The sequence below is a fragment of the Uloborus diversus genome, chromosome 3 (assembly GCF_026930045.1).
Source record: "Uloborus diversus isolate 005 chromosome 3, Udiv.v.3.1, whole genome shotgun sequence".
Classification (NCBI taxonomy): domain Eukaryota; kingdom Metazoa; phylum Arthropoda; class Arachnida; order Araneae; family Uloboridae; genus Uloborus; species Uloborus diversus.
The window spans coordinates 543,049-561,199 of NC_072733.1; positions in this window are offsets into that span (position 1 = coordinate 543,049).

Consider the following 18,151-nt stretch of genomic DNA (forward strand, 5'->3'; position numbering starts at 1 on the left):
GCTAAATTTCGATGTTACGGGCGGGGTCGTAATTTCGAACACCTTCTTTGATGATGATCGTTGGCCCCTTAATTTTCTTTTTCCTTAGTTTTTTACTGTACTAAAGATTCTGAACATGTTCTCTTCTCTTATTCGTGTTTTGTCTTTTTGGTGATTGGTGTTGTCACTACCGCGCCTGGAAAGTGTTTCCGACCATGCATTGCTATGTGTTTCCCTCGTCTAGGTGTACTCTATCTGCCCTGAAAATCTGTAAACGCTGTACTGATAAACATTGTGTACACTTAGAAGTTTGAATATAAATCCGTGCACTAATAGACTCGGGAAATACGTATTTATACGTAAAATTTCGTGTTTACACTTACGAACTCGTATATACACGTATTTACTTCTGTTTGCACGTAGAGATACAAAATTCCTGTAGACACGAAAATACTCAGGTTAACACGTACAGCTCCGTATATACACGTACACACTCGTATATATACACGTACTTACTCGTATATACACGTACTTACTCGTATATACACGTACTAACTCGTGTATGCACGCATAAATATGTATTTTTACCAAAAATACAAATGTACCTCTCTACTCGAGTATACTCGGGTTAAACACGTATCTATACGCATATTCTTGTGTGTGCACGTACATACTCGTATATACTTGTATTTTCTCATGTATGCACGCATAAAAATCTATATGCAATCTTAAATACAAATGTACCTCTACACACGTGTATACTCGGTGTAACATTTATCTATACGCATATACTCGTGTGAATACGTACATACTCGTATTCTCTTATATGCACGCATAAATATGTATATACAAAGCAAATTTCTCTGTACACGAGTATATTCGGGGTAACAAGTATCTATACATATATTCTCTCGTGGGTTCACGTACATACTCGTTTATACATGCATTTATTTATGTATAAACGCACAAATATGCATATACACATAGAAATACAAATGTACCATTGTACACGAGTATACTCGGGCTATAAAAAAAACCTAGACATCTATTCTTGCTTGTACACGAACTTACTCGAACATACACGTATTTTCTCGTATATGCATGCATAAATATGTATATATACGTTTAAATACAAATTTACCTCTAGTCACGAGTATACTCGGATTAACACGTATCCATACGTATATCCCTTTGTGTACACGTATATACTCGTGTATACATGTATTTACTCGTGTATGCACAAATAAATTTGTACATACACTTAGAAATTAAACATATCTCCGTGCACGAATATACTCGGGATAACACGTATTTATACGTATAAACTCGTGTTTACAAATATGTATCGTATATACACATATTTACTTGTGTTCACACGTACTTGTAGGTATATACACATCGTGTATACAAAATTCCTGTATACCCGAATATCGTCGAGTCAACACGTATATACACGTATATGCACAAAAATACTCGTATATACACGTACTTACTCGTATATACACGTATAACTCGTGTATGCATGCATAAATATGTATTTTAACGTACAAGTACAAATTTACCTCTGTACACGAGTATACTCGGGTTAAACACGTATCTATACGCATATTCTCGTGCGTACATGAACTTACTCGTATATACTTGTCTTTTCTCGTATATGCACGCATAAAAATGCATGTACTAGATTAAATACGAATTCACCTCTGTGCACGAGTATACTCGGGTTAACACGTATCTATATGCATATTCTCGTGTGTACTCGAACATGCTTGTATATACACGTACTTTCTCGTATATGCACGCTTAAATATGTATATAAACGTAGAAATACAAATGTACCTCTTTACACGAGTATACTCGGGGTAACACATATCTATACGCATATTCTCATGTGTACACGTATTACACGTATCTTCGCTTGTGTGCACGCATAAATATGTATATACACATTTAAAAGCAAATTTACCTCTGTACTCGAGTATACTCGGGGTAACACGTATCTATACGCATAATCGTGTGTACACGTACATACTCGTATATACACGTATTTACTCGTTTATAAACGCATAAATATGCACATACACGTAGAAATACAAATGTGCCATGTTACACGAGTATACTCGGGTTAAACACGTATCTATAAGCCTATTATCATGTGTGTACGTACTTACTCGTATATACACGTATTTTCTCGTATATGCCTGCATAAATATGTATATACACGTTTAAATAGAAATTTACCTCTGTACACGAGTATACTCGGGGTAACACGTATGTATAAGTATATTCTCGTGTGTACATGAACATACTTGTATATACACGTACCTTCTCGTATATGCACGCTTAAATATGTATATAAACGTAGAAATACAAATGTACCTCTTTACACGAGTATACTCGGAGTAACACGTATCTATACGCATATTCTCATGTGTACACGTATATACACGTATCTTAGCTTGTGTGTACGCATAAATATGTATATACACAATTAAAAGCAAATTTACCTCTGTACACGAGTATACTCGGGGTAACACGTATCTATACGCATAATCGTGTGTACACGTACATACTCGTATATACACGTATTTACTCGCTTATAAACGCATATACACGTAGAAATACAAATGTGCCATCTTACACGAGTATACTCGGGTTAAACACGTATCTATAAGCCTATTGTCGTGTGTGCACGTACTTACTCGTATATACACGTATTTTCTCGTATATGCCTGCATAAATATGTATATACACGTTTAAATAGAAATGTACCTCTTTACACGAGTATATTCGGGGTAACACATATCTATAAGCATATTCTCGTGTGTGCACGAACATACTTGTATATACACGTACTTTCTCGTATACGCACGCTGGAATATGACGTAGAAATACAAATGTACCCTTTTACACGAGTATACTCGGGGTAACACGTATCTAGACGCATATTCTTATGTGTACAGGTACATACTCTTATATACACGTACATACTCGTATATACACGTATTTACTGGTGTATGCACACATAAATATGTATATTTACTTAAAATTTCAAATATACCTCCGTACACGAACATACGCGGGATAACACGTTTATATACGTATATACCCGCACGTAGTCGTATGTACACGCATTAACTCGTGTATGCTTGCATAAATATATATATATATACACGTAGAAATACAAATGTGCCTCTGTTCATGTGATATTTATATTTTACGAATGTAATCTGAATTAAAAAAGTAATCAAATCAATTTGATTACTTTTAATCTGATTACTTTTAGTCTGACTAAATTCAATCTGATTAATTTATTCTGAACTAAATCAATCTGAACTAAATTAGTTTTTTTGATCAACTAACGAGTTAGTTTAAACTAACGTTAATCTTCGTCTGCAATTGAATTAAATTTTTAAAATGGACTCCCATTTAGTCTGAACTAAATGGGAGTCAGATTACTTTAGTCAACTAATCATTTAATTACAAATTTAGTTGATTTTTTTAGTTGATGCCCAACACTGCTCGAAGACAAGATAACCGATGGATCATTAATGTGTTAGACTGGTACCCACGTGATGTGAAACGATCTAGAAAACGTCCGCAAACTAGATGGAATGATGAAATTCGAAAATTGGCAGGCATCAGATGGAAATCCCAAGCAAAAGACAGAAAAAAATGGAAGCCGTTGGAATTCGTTCGGAAGTAAATGCTTAAACAAAGTAAAGTGGCTGACAAAGATTTGTAGAATGCGAATTTCTCGTCAATGCATTTTGAGAGTTTGTAATAAGACGGTTTTCACTGATAAAATGCAAGTAAAAAATTGTCTATCAGTACTACAGGCGCAACTCAGAACTTTTTTACTTCAAAATAACTATAAGTTTAGGACTTCATTGACCATATACTTTAGTGTTATTATCATCTATGGCGTACTGCGAAAAAAGTTCTTTTTCTTAAATTCCATATTAAATTTTAAAAACTGCGTTTTTTTAAGAATAGAAAACATTGACTTAACGCCATTTGAATAAAATCTCTTCAATGTTTTTCTGTTTAAACAAGAATGCTCAAAATTTCAAACTTATTGAGAACACGAATTTAAATTGTCTTAGTCTTTGCGAAAAGTCTAGTATAAACTCAATTCAGCTAGCAACGGAGCTATATTTTTTGAGGGAGCGCACTTAACGTTCAGTTTGCGCACGTGTGTGTTTGTGTGTGTACGGGTCGTGCGGTGTCTGTTTGCCTTTCATATTAGAGGTCGAAAGTATTTGGTCGGGCCAGGTACTGCCGGATCCAAAAAACATTTGTGACATGATAGCTTTATGTGATTTTAATTAACGGATGTATGAGCTAAGTAGGCAGCTTATGCTCTTTTGCAAGTTTCTAGGTAAGAGAAAAACTCGCACATTTACATTATCTTTAAAAACTGAAAGTTTTGGTTTTTCTGGTTAAGATCAAATTTAATTCGTGCTTTAAGGTTAATTAGAACGAGATTTATTCTTTTTCAGGTTTTGAATCTTTATTTATTGCACAAGATACTTTTTTATGCTCTTATTAGTTAACGTTTTCTTTCTCGCAATTGATCAACAAAAAATACGGGCTAATTTCATTCAGCCCGTATTTTAATCGCTTCACCTAGAACGGGCAGGAGTTGTGGGTTCAGAAAGGTACCCTGAGATTCATGAAATATTCGAATAGATAATTCGCACGGTTTTATTCCATCCAGATTTGAATAAACAGACATTGTACCGCTATGAACGCTATTTAAACATCGTTGGTCTTATGCAAATAACAAATGTTAAGAACTGTTGCTCTTATTCTAAGGAGAAATCTTAAAGACTATGGTCTGTTCTATTGGGAATTTTCAGGAGCTGCAGTTTTTAGTTACGTAGGTTTTTTTTTTTTTTTGAAATTATTCAACTAAATGGAAAAAAACCCGAGCTTTTTGCTGAGCTGTTTCTAATTCTGTTCAAAGGTTGAAAAGCGTTTTTTTTTTCTTAGCTACGAGCAACGCTATGGCAAGATTAATTTTTATGCGTATTTTATGTTTAAGTAGAATGCAACTCTTTTGCCTAACTTTTGACCACACTTTTTGTAGGTACTTTAATCAAATTAATGCGATGCATACCGTTTTTAAGAAGGTACACAGGCAGTTTTTCAATACTGGGCATGATTATCTTGTCACACACCTCCACCGTATCAATGTCCTACCATCACAAGAGTGCCATTTGCGGCAACTAACCTTGAACGCTGAACACCTGAATGCTTGCTCTGCTCCCAACCACAGTAAAAAAATCCTGAACAACCTTTTCATGGAGGCCCATTTTTACTGATCAGCTTGTCACCTAATGACTCAAAAGCCAAGGGTTAGATGTGGCAAGAAAAAGGAATTTCTTTAACATTATTATCACAAGCAACCCTAGCAGAAGAACTTCTTGTGCTTATTTTCACTAGATATAAAAACAGCGTTTGTTTTCTGCTCCTTTTTTCACATGGCTGGGAGGTCTTGGCATGAGACTCCTTTTAAAAAGTTGAATAAATGTAGTTTAATTTACTGTTTATCAACGCTCAGACGCTTTTTCTCTTTTGGATGTACGTGCTTTATGAATCGTTATCCTTCTTAGTAGCATGAAACAAATAATAATGGAACTGATGACTGATAGCTGCTTTCAGGACTTTTACACTGTCGCATTTTTTGGAGTAGTGTCAAGTTCAACGGGATTGATCTGCAAGAGGATAGATGCAGATAGTCTAAAGAGATGAATCCAGATCAAATTTGGGCAGTGCTGATACTGACAAGTGATAGGGCAGTAAAGTACTCTTATGGAGAATTCACTGTGAACTCTCTAATAGTGTCTTTGCTTTTCAGCGGTACACCGCATCCATAGCTAGGATGATGTTATAGGGCGCTATCGTATGAAAACATTGTCACCCTTAATAATGCTCCAGAACACCATGGCAGCCGCTTGTGGCATGCTTTAGTTACATGTGTTGAATCTCATAGCGGGGCTCCCAGGAGCCTTTTTTTAACAGGAAAATGGCAGTCACACACAGCAAAGGTGTCAGGGGACTGCATCTTCCACGTTGTCACCTTCTCTGGATTGCAGTCCCCCGAGTCCGCCGATTTGTCACAAATCGAGCAGAAGTTGCGTAGTCAATAAAAATGATCGAATTAAAGGCGCGTTTAGAGTATTCGTGATAGGACATGACAAAGGACATCACATGTGACTGCTATGTGGTGGCACAACAGGGCAGTAATATATATCTATATATATAAAAGAAAGTCGTGTTAGTTACACTATTTATAACTCAAGAACGGCTGAACCGATTTGCCTAAAAATTGGTGGGGGGGGGGGTAGCTTAGAGCCAGGACACGGACACTGGATACTTTTCATCATGTTCGACCGAGTTCGAGAAATATTTGAAATTGCAATTTAAATATTTATTTAATTGTTTAGTTTTATAAATTCCAAATAGATTGCGGGATGAGTTTAGTTCTATGAATTCCTAATAGATGGTGGGGTAAGTTAACTCGAGAGGTGGCTGGCCGAAATTGTCGATAGCTACGCTATTGTGGGACTGTTGTGGTCAGCGAACTGATTTTTGAACGTGTTTTTTTTTCGATATTCAGGTACATAATTTGATTTTGTAGGATTTTTCTATTAGGTTTTGCTTTCTTTATTTCTACAACTTACTTTTTGTTTTTGTTTTTATAGTTGAAGATAGTTACTTACCTAAGTAAATAGTTTCATTTGTCGTATTCAATTGCGATTGTTCTGTATAACTTTTTATTGTAGTATTGTTTATTTGGAGAAACATTTCAAATTGCAGAAAAAACTCCCCACTTCACACGCTAAACGGCAGGGTTACGGTAGCGTGGTTGCTTGGCGTGTTAAGCGGGTCGGGGATTCTCTCGCGGCATTTTCTAGAAACGAAGTTTAAAGATATCTGTGCTGATAAAGGGAGGTGCTCGGAGGAGGGGGACACTTCCCTTAAAAAAAAATCCGAAATTAAAGCTTTGAAAACACAATTTTGGGCTCTTTTTGTACCCGTCCAGATGGTCATGGTCCCCTTTTGGATCTGCTTTTACGCCATTTGAATTTAGCCGCAACCGTAGAAGTTTTCACATGAGACATGAGCCCTGACTGGCCCTTTACTTTTTAATGAAGCATTTTATTCCATCCTGCTTAGTTGGTGCATGGAACCAAACCTTATGTCTCTCAGAATTATATAGCTTCAATGTAAAATTATTGGTTCTATTTAATTTGGTTGTTCCCTCATGTCATAACATATTTTCTTTTTCTTTTATATAAGCAAGAATATCCTATTGAATTATAGTGTGTGTTCATTTTTATTTTTTTTCTTCATTTTACTCTTTTAAATTTTTACTGAAATCTAATTCTTATTTCTATGTAATTAAATAGCAATGATTTTTATCTATAGATAGCGACTTTATGTTCTTTGCCCCCTTTCCTCTTCCCTCCCTTTTTCAAACCACCATTGGTAAATACGCCGTTGTATAATAGTGTACTAAAAATATTGCAGTAGTTCAAATCACTGAAATTTCGGTAATATGTAGTTTCAGTTCTGACCTGTGAGGGAAGGGGACTGGGAAGAAAGTAAAACATATATGAGTGTGTCAACTTGAAAGTATAAATTCAGTTTAAAAGTACCACGATAACAGAACAAAACTATTTCCTACAAATAACATTGCAACCTGTTTAACCAAATTGGAGAAGGGGCTAGAGCCCCCTTCCCCATTGCACCGTTAATACACCAATATTCATTGTTTATACCTTTATATTAAATATAGTGCATATTTAAATTCGCGATTGATCATCTTCTGTGAGAATATTGTTGTGTTCCTGAATTAATTTTACACCTCTTTCTGCATCATCATTCACATAAATCGTTTTTTCAGGTTTTTCCATTTCTCTTATGATATCCAAATTCATCCTTCCAAGTCTTTGGGTCTTTGCTAAGGAAATCAGAACTGATAGAAAATCTGGTAAAAAATGGTTATGCCCAAAAATATCATGACTTTCTAATTCATGATCAGTTTCATTAACTGAAAAAATGAATTTGCCTGATACATGTCACCATGCAAAATTTGGGAAATCAAACAATTCTGCGGTTTTTAGCATTATTATCACAAACCACTAAAATTTATTGAAGGAAGCCAGTAATTATTTATCTTGCTGAAAGGAATTAATATGTCTTATAAAAGAGTTTAATAAAAAAATATAATAACCATTGAAGATCAACTTCAATTCTTGTTGCAGGTTGTCGAGAACATTTCTGCGCTTATACCCATAGCAAAAAAAAAAAAAAAAAAAAATGCTAGGTACTAGCGCAATCACATCTATAGTGAGTTAAATGTAATTTTGGCATTATAATTTTCAACTCAAAATGCAAAAGATTTAAATGAAATAAAGTTGTATTGGTTCCCAAGCCTTTTTCTTTCATTTGCATTTATTGCGTGTTACCGAACTTTAAGGCTATTGAGCTATCTCTAAAAGTTAAAGTTATGAGCTCAAACTTCACAATAATTATTTTTTACATAAAAGGAACCAAATAGGAGGTTAAGACCAGTAAAAATCAGAAATTTTTAAAAAAGGGCCTTTTTTGCACCACCCTAGTGTTCAGCCCCCTACCCCAAACTTCATAAGTATGGGGAAGGGGGTTAAAGAAATACTTGCAACTGAAAAAAACAATGCTATATAATATAATATACGCGAGTAATATGCACATACATTGCATAAAATATTTTTTTTACAAAAAAAGAAAAAAAAAAGCTGGACAGCTGGTGAAATTAAATTTTTCTAAATTTGACATTTTCTATGCTGCGGCTAATGTTAAACAGAAGATTCAATGAGCACCCTTTTCAAGTTTGAGTAAGAAGCTGTAACTTTTACAGCATGATACTATTAGTAAGTCTAAGAAAATAGGGTGTGTCCTGGACTCTAGCTGAAAAAACGATTTTTGAGCTACCCTAATGTAGATGCCTTGAGTAGATACCCTGTAATGATGATAACTCTAAATTATTTGACAGATCAAATCGCTGCAGCTCAACGAAATGATGAAAATTTAGAAACACTAACTGCCATAGTTAAGGAAAATAAAGTAAATGTGTATGTAGTTAAAAATTGTGTTTTGCACAAATTGATGAACGATCGCGAATTGCTCGTTGTACCCAAAAGTATGCACACAGAAATTATTAAACATGCAGGGGAAAATGGGGCACATGTGAACATTTTTTTTTCATGTCTTAATTTCTCAGAAAATATTATAAATTTTTCACAGAAAAAGGGTCCCTGTGATTGAATAGTCTTTTCTTTGTGGCATAGAATTTTTTCAGATTTTTAAAAAATATTTCTACTTTATGGAATTAAAAAAAAAGTCTTCAATTGTTCACATGTTCCCCTATAGAGGGGCACATGTTAACACGGTTGAAAAATGCAGGAAGAGCATCATATTTCAACAAAAAACTCGTTATAATGAAGCATATACGTGTGTACCAATTACACTCAAGGGTTTATAACCTATACTGTGTCAGTTTGATTTGTACAGAAACTGTCATTAAGAAAATATTTTTTCCGAATTATGTTACTCTGCTCTCAGTCAAAATTTGAAGTTTCATAGCATGTTCTAATCACTGGATCGACAAGAAAAACCTAAATAATACAAACTAAATAATACAAAGAATATTTTATTATGTAAAGTTTCTTCTTGTTATGCAGTGCGGTTAAGCTTCATTCAGAAAATGATCATAAATTTTAAAATTATTCTAAACTTGCATTTTTTGTTAAAGGAAAAAAATTTGTCTTTAATTTCTTTGCAAATATTATGTACCACAAAATGTTTGGGACCAACTATTTAGTAGTAAAATAATTAAAAAAATAGTAAAATAAATAATTGATAATTATGTAATAATAATTACAATAAATTTACAAACTGAATGCAGTAAACTAATAATTATAAATCTTTATATCTCATTTAACACTTATAATAAGCCTGCAATAACATTTGTATTGCGGGGATCACATATGCACCTACATGTTGTGTTCACAAGTGCTCCATCATCTACCTTAGAACTAATTTTCAAAAATAAAGAATTTTTAATTTAACTTCAAAATTTAAACATAGGTATAAAATTACGTGAATGTTCATATAATGGTCTGCAATAATTAAATTTAACTTATTAGTTAGTTTAAAATAAGTTTTTACACGAAGAAGACTGATAAAAGTACATCAGCATCTGCTAAAACAAAGAAGCTGTTACCACAGGAACATAAACTGGCTCCTTGCTCTGAAAGTTTTGTTAAAAAGTTAGACTAGTACTGCCATTACTTTAGATATTTTTAAGATTTTTTGCTTGGCGTGATTCTTAGAAAACATACAATGTTCACATATGCCCCGTGCTCACATGTGCCCCCTTTTCCCCTACACGAAAATTGTCATTTTGTAGTCACCAAAACAGTTGATGTCCCCCTGATGAAACATCAGGGTGCTTTGGGATTTTGGTTCAAATTTTCATTCCTTCTTGTTCAAATTTTAGAAATTAAACAAGAAGGAATGAAAATAGTAAAAGGGGGCACATGTGAGCACGGGGCATATGTGAACATGGTATGTTTTCTAAGGATCACGTCAAGCAAAAAATCTTAAAAATGTCTAAAGTAATGGCAGTACTAGTCCAACTTTTTAACCAAACTTTCAGAGCAAGGAGCCAGTTTATGTTCCTGTGGTAACAGCTTCTTTGTTTTAGAGATGCTGATGCACTTTTATCAGTCTTCTTCGTGTAGAAACTTATCCTTCTTGTTCAAATTTTCCATATATATATATATATATATATATATATATATATATATATATATATATATATATATATATATATATATATATATATATATATATATATATATATATATATATATATATATATATACTAGCTGACCCAGCCACGCGTTGCTGTGGCAAAGAAGTTGGATTAAAATAGACTTGAACTCATTATTTTGATAGAATCAAATAAATATTTTTAATAGAGCTTAAAATAGTATAGCCGATTTTATAACATATGAGATTGATAATGGGCGTTATTCAATGTAAAAACGATTCCTAAATGTTCCTGGAAAATTATGGGCAGCTGATGTGGCCAATTTCTGCCAGTATCATGTCAATCCAAAACCCGGAAAGTTTTCCGATAAAAGTTAATAACCTTCCTGAAATCATCTTGGAAGCCTCTTGAAAAATTCGAAGATCTTCCCGTTTGAAGTTAGTCGTGTTTCTGGAACTTTAATGTAAACTTAGGAAGGGATACAAAAAAAAGCTTAGCACCTTTCTGATTTATTAAGGAACTTCTATAAGCAGTAATGCAAACATAGCCAAACCTTAGCCAGAACTGCAAGCAATTATCGAAAATTTTTACTCAGTAACGTTTCGGATTTGGGTTTTTTTTTTTTTTTTTACCGTGCAGGCTGAAGAAAGTACGGAAAAAGCACTATACTTACGCTTAGTAAATTTTGTAAGTATAACTTCCGCAAAAAAAAAAAAAAAAAAATAATAAAAAAAAATAACTTGAAAGTGATAGTAAATATCGAAACTGATTGTAAAATAACCGAATGTAGAAACTAAGCGTAAACCACCATACACTTTTAGATTCTACACTACATTTTATTCACATTAGCTTTCTCTATAGTTTGTAATCAATAACTTCTTTACAAAATACACTAACTAAATTAAAAACGTATAAAAATTAAATTTTTTCAATGAAGTAGATAACATTGACTTCGAACTATTGTTTCTATTATTTGAAAACTGAAAACTGTCTAAGCACTAAGTTGTGCACAATGTTCTTGATCAACCAGTCTTTTGCTAATACGAAAAGTATGATAACTTTCCACGTGTGAGTAGGCAATATTTCGTTGCCCATAAGAGAAATATTTATGTTTCAAGTACAAACCGAAAGAAGACATTTTTTGTTCTTTAAATCTATTTATGGTCTTTGCAAAAGCTAAACGAATCAAAAATTGAAGCCTTTCAAATGTGTTTGAAAATTATGACGCTAATAATGGATTACGTGGCAACACAATCATTTCTCTTTTAAACTTTTCCGACAAATATTGTTGACTTTTAATGTAGAAACGTGTACCGTTGCGTAATTTAGGTGGGTTTAAATCGCGAAAAAGAATAAATTCTTGAGCCAATTTTTAACCGGAAATCGTGTAGACGCATTCCTGGTGTATCCAGGGAATTTAAAAATTCATTTGGAGTGTTTACTGCTTTGTTTTCATCGACAACTGTATAGGCTTTTTCAGCATCAATGGGAAGCTTTTTTTTAAAGCCGTCAGTAATGGCTCATTATTCGCAATAATTGTAGCTAAGACAGAGTCATTGCTCTGTTGTTATACGTTGCAAATCAGTGTTAACTAAGTCGGTGGCCCAACTATCAAGTGACGGCATATCATAATAACTAAGTGGCAAATTTGAAATTGAAACGCAAAAACCTTCAGTTAAAAACTAAAGCTTCATATTCATCTCTGGTGTAAAATCTGGATTTGGACATTTGTGTGTTTGTTAAACTTTATGAAATACGTCTTCAAACGTGAAAGTAATATAGTTTCTCCTTAAAAAATAATGATTGTGTTGGATAGTATGTCGTCAAAATTGTTTTAAACAGTTGATGAATACTGTTTCTCTTTATGTCAAACCTGCATTAGAAAGTGTCAACTCCCAATGACTTTGTGCTACCAATAAATACAATTTGCGACATGCATCAGGATATGTATTTGACAGTCGACAATTGACGATCCACAAATATTCCTGTCTGTTCGGGAATGTTTACCGAAAACAAAACTGCTACAAAACCAGCGCGATTACAGAGGCAATTATGATTTTTAAAAAATTAAATTTATCTGGAAAGAGACTCTCAATTAGTTCACTTTTCGTCTCAACGGCAGTGCAGAAATTGTCTGGCTATTTGTTGTACTGTATATTTTGATACAATTCAATTTCACCGTTTCCAATACTCAGCAATTGCTTAGAAAATACTTATGCGATTAGATTATTTTGCGTTTATACTCGCATGTTCATGGCCAATCGCATTATCTCGTCATTACGCTATAAAAAACGTTTTTTTTTTAAACATGCGTTGATTTCATCGGAATAACTGGCAATGTCTGCCGGAAGTCCCCAGACAGTATTCAGACAATTTCGCCTAAAAGTTTATCGTTGCCGTTCAAATCTTGCATAATCCTATGATGTGCTTCGAATGAATGCTTTTACTCATGAGCCATAGTACACTTATCCCAAATTATAATTTCACTCTCTTGCAACACTACAGCCTTACCACGTCTTTTTTTTTCTTTATTGTACACATTGCGTTTTGTTTGTTATGAATATCTAATAGGCAACTTTAAAGCTGAATGTGCTGTTCGTGTACCATCTAAAAAAAGTAGCAGCAATGCCTGACGATGCAATTGTCACTGCAATTTTCTGTTGCGAATGTATCTTTGCAAGAATTAATGTTATTAAAAATCTTTTGGGGAACAAAATAAAGAAAATAATTGTTTTCCGCTTAAATTCATTAACTTTCCTAAAATAAACCTGGAATATTTTTGAAGAATTCCGTAGTCTTCTTGGTTAAAAAGGCAGTTATGATTCTGGCACCTGCAGAGAAGCCTAACGCAGGATTACTATAATAGCCTGGAACCTTCCTGCTTTTCTAAGAAAGCTCTCAAAGCATTAATACACGCATTGCCAACGCGAAGACAGACTCTCAAGCAATTAGCTCGAATGTGGTTCCCTGCAACTCTTGCAAACCTTCGTGATCCAGATAACTTTTCGCACTTATTGGGTGTTGAGTCAATCTGGACAAACCGCAACCACTCCGAAACCGATACACCTATTAAATACGTTTAGTTAATCTTGATACTGGTGGAGAAAAATACTTTTCACAACGGTGTGAAATCTGCAATTTGTAGCAATTCAAGGAAACGTTTTGAAAAATATAGTTGATTTTCTCAGGAAGTAAATAATAACCTGCAATATCCCGAAACGTTATATGGAAATTCTAAGCAACATTTCTGAGTTTTTTTTATCATGGTGTTTTTAGCAGTAAGTCATATGATGTTAGAGTTAAATCGATTAATTAACTTACACCGCCATCTATTAAGAATTTTTAGAACTAAACAATTAATTCACACTATTATTGCATAATTAATATGAAATTTGCAGTAAAAAATTATAAAAACTATCCTATCTTTTAAGTTGGACCAAATGACACATAGATATGAAATTTGAGAAAAATCGGTTGAGTAGTTTTGGAGTTTACCCCGAACAAACATCGTGACACGAGATTTTTATATATATAGATATATATATATATATATATATGAAAATACTAAACGTAATCAAGTTTTTTTTAAATTGTAAAAACTCTAATATATTAATACAGAGTACTCTTAATGAAAATATATATCTCAATGTTTCCCAACTTTTCTTAAAAGTATAACTGTATAATTGGTGGGAGACATAAGCTTTGACATAAATTGTTAGTTTTTTTCTAAAACTTTGTAGTTTTGAGTACAATTCAGGCTTCGTGAAACTTTCTCAGCAAAATTTTCAATACGTGTCAGAGACATAAATAAGAGAAACGTGTGATCCTAAAATTTTTACCCTCACACTCTCAATTTCTTTTTCGAGTCTTATTTTCCTGGTGTTTTGCTGATTATTTGGAAACGGTTTTATCAAAAGCTTATTTGATTTTTCGCCTTTTGGGAATAAACTGTCCAGCCAAGTGCTCCTTTTTAAAAGCTTAAGAGATGTTTCTACTTTAGGGAATAGATTGAAACTAATAAAGTCTTACATATCTAATAAATGGACGTGACCATCTTCAGCACCGAATTCCCATATCACTCAGCAAATAATTTATCAGATTTTTATGACTTGAAGGAAATATTTTTCTTTTTTTTTTCTTTTTTTAATGAGGCAAGTCAATAAATCTTGAACAACTTTATCAAAACTTGGTCACTTAAAATTATAACAAATTCCTTAAACTATATAGCATTCAGCATCGTCTTATACTGAAAGTTGAAAACATCATGCGATCATCCTACAATGCACTAGTTTTTGACCAATTATGCGCACTAGGGATGAGTCGTACATGAACGAACGGGTCAAAAAGAACGAATCCTTATAGTGAACGGATCCGTCCGTTCAACCTGAAAAATGAACGACCGTTCTTTTGAACGGTGAGCAGTTTGGAACATTGTATGGATGCACTTCTGATAAAATCTTTTTTTTTTTTTTTTTCAATTACATTCATCTTCAATTTTTGAACTCTTAATCAACCTCCATCCGTTTTGTTTGACATTTAATGGGGGTGTCACACAAAATGGAACCTGTTGTATATGCAGATAAACTAATGCTTGTAGAACGTCAAGTACCATCATAGGGTTTCAGACTGTCTGATGTGAACTTTGTGTTTGCAAATATTTAAAATTTCAATTGTATACTCTCTAGTTAATGATCATACGGCGTAAGCAACGATTTCCGAAAGAAACGGTTGTTTTACTCCTGTTATTTGTTTCGACCACTTTCACAACGTCATTTTTTTTTAAATAAAATGTTCGTTAACGTACTTTTTATTCCTCAGTGAAAATAAATCTCTCAAAAAGTACCACAATGTTCCCAGAGTGAAAATCATCACAATGCTGTGTTAATTCCACAAAAATAAATTGCTATCTCGCCATACTGCTTATTAGCCCAGTGGTTGGGGAGTTGAATAAGGAAGTAATTGGTGGAAAGCTGGAAATTATTTTAATCTATGCCGTATGGAATGAACATAATAAATTTTACACCTCCTGCTTAGTAAGTTTTTGCCGCTAGGTCCAAAATAGTGACAAAAAACACCTGTTTATGTATTAATATAACAATATTTCAAAAATAATGCTCACAATGGCCATACATATATGCAGATAACTTGTAGAGCTTAAACTTCTGAACAAAATGAATATCTTCAACATATATCTTTGTTAAATACTAAGCACACAACGTAATTTCAAAGTTTGGCTAAATTGCAAATCAAGCGCTTCAAGCCAGAACGCACCTGTTCCACTCCCAGTGGCCCTTCCCGAGACCACGTGGAACAGGCCATAACACTAAAACACATGGCGGTGCTTTCTTACCTATGGAAGCAACTACACAGCTACGAGATCATCAAGTTGACGCACTAGATGTTGCTGAAAACAATTAATTTAATTACAATGTAACAAAACAATGAAAAAGGATCCAATCTTTATGCAGAACTCATTTTAATTTCTTAAAAGGAAACGCAAAATTACTGAGGTTAATGTCAAGATGATAATTCAGAGAAAATGACTGCTTTTGTGTGGCATAATTTGAATTAGAAAATTAATATTATGTTCATGGTAAAAAAAAGTTTTCCAGTTTGCTTTTATTTAAGTAAATCATTTTTTTTAAAATTTGAAAAATTTACATTAAACTTACTGTATAATATTAAAAGTTTTGCTATGAGACATGGCACTATGGAGCTCAATCAGTGATAACGTGAATGAACTATTTGGGAAAAACATGACTGATTTGCTCGTGATTCATGATTAATTATATACGGAAGATGAGGTGATTGAAGTCAAAGAACGTGGAATTCAAACGTTTTTTGAAAGCCCATAAAACACTATCATGTCAAACTAAGCGAGAAAATTACTGTTGTTTTCTATCACCATCCGGTACCGTTAAATTTTCGGATGTTTTTGACTGTTTTAGTCATACTTAATGTATCATTTTTAGCGATCCTCGTGTTTACTAAGTATTGTGTGTAACCTTTTTTTACCTGATGTCTTTATTGAACGAAAGAAATAAGAGCATTTTTTTCAAATCTGGAATATTGTCCTTTGTACTTCAAATTATCGAAATTTCATGCATTTTTTTAAAATCATATGTCTAGTACTTTTCTAATCACTCTTAAATGTGTGTAAATTAGTTCAATACTTTATTTCGCACTCACGAATGAAATGCCAAACTTGAGTGTTCAGTCATGGCTAGGGCAGGCCTATCGCAGGTATTAAAAAAATAGCCATTGGTTTAGTGAAATAGGTCTGAATTTTTACTTATCATCAATCTTTTGTTAAAAAGATAAATACTTTTTAATGAATTACTGCTGACTTCTGATCTTGCGAAAGAAGAGCATAAAAAAGATTTGAGTGTAATTTCACTAATAATTCTCTTCGAAACGATTTTTGAATTTCTGAACTTTTTTTATGGTAATTTTTACAAATTCTTTAATATATAGTATATGTGCCTGAATTGTTAAAGCTTTTCAGCTCTACTTAGAAAATTACTACAAGTTGCTACCTGTATTAATTTTTTGCTTTTTGTTTCAATATTTGACATTTTACTCTGTTAACCAAATAATAATATCTTTTTAAAGTCTAGATGCTTGGCATTCCTACTCTGAATTCTTGTTGTAATGATACATTTTTTTAAAAAAATTAATACTAATGCATTGTTTTTAATGTGCACATCTTTCAAACATTGAATTAGTAACATTTCATGCTCATATTTCATAAACCACATCTCATGCAATATCATGTCTCTTACCAAAATATTTAATATTGTACATTAAGAATTATATATATTGTTTAAATCAAAAAATTGATTTACTTCAAGAAAAGACCTTGAACACAATACTAATTTTCTAATTAAACTATGCCAATCAAAATCTGTCATTTTCTCTGCATAATTCTGCTTGAAACTAATTTATCGGTATTTTTGCGTTTCCTTCTAAGAAATAAGATGGGTTCTGTATAAATATTGGATCCCTTTTCATTTCTTTCGTTACATTGTAAAGAAATATATTGTTTTCAGCAACATCTAGAATATCGACTTAATGATCCCGTAGCAGTGTAGCTGCTTCCGTATGTAGGAAAGCACCACCTTTTTTTTAGTGTTACGGCCTTCTATTCCATGGGTCTCGGGGAGGGCCAGTGAGTGGGACAATAGCGTTCTGGCTTGAAGCGCTTGATTAGTAATTTAGCCATATTTTGAAATTACGTTGTGCGCTTAGTATTTATTTTTGAGACATTGTTAAATTAATGAATAAACAGGGGTTTGTTGTCACTAATTTGGACCTAGAGACCAAGCAGGAGGGCTTACTAACTTA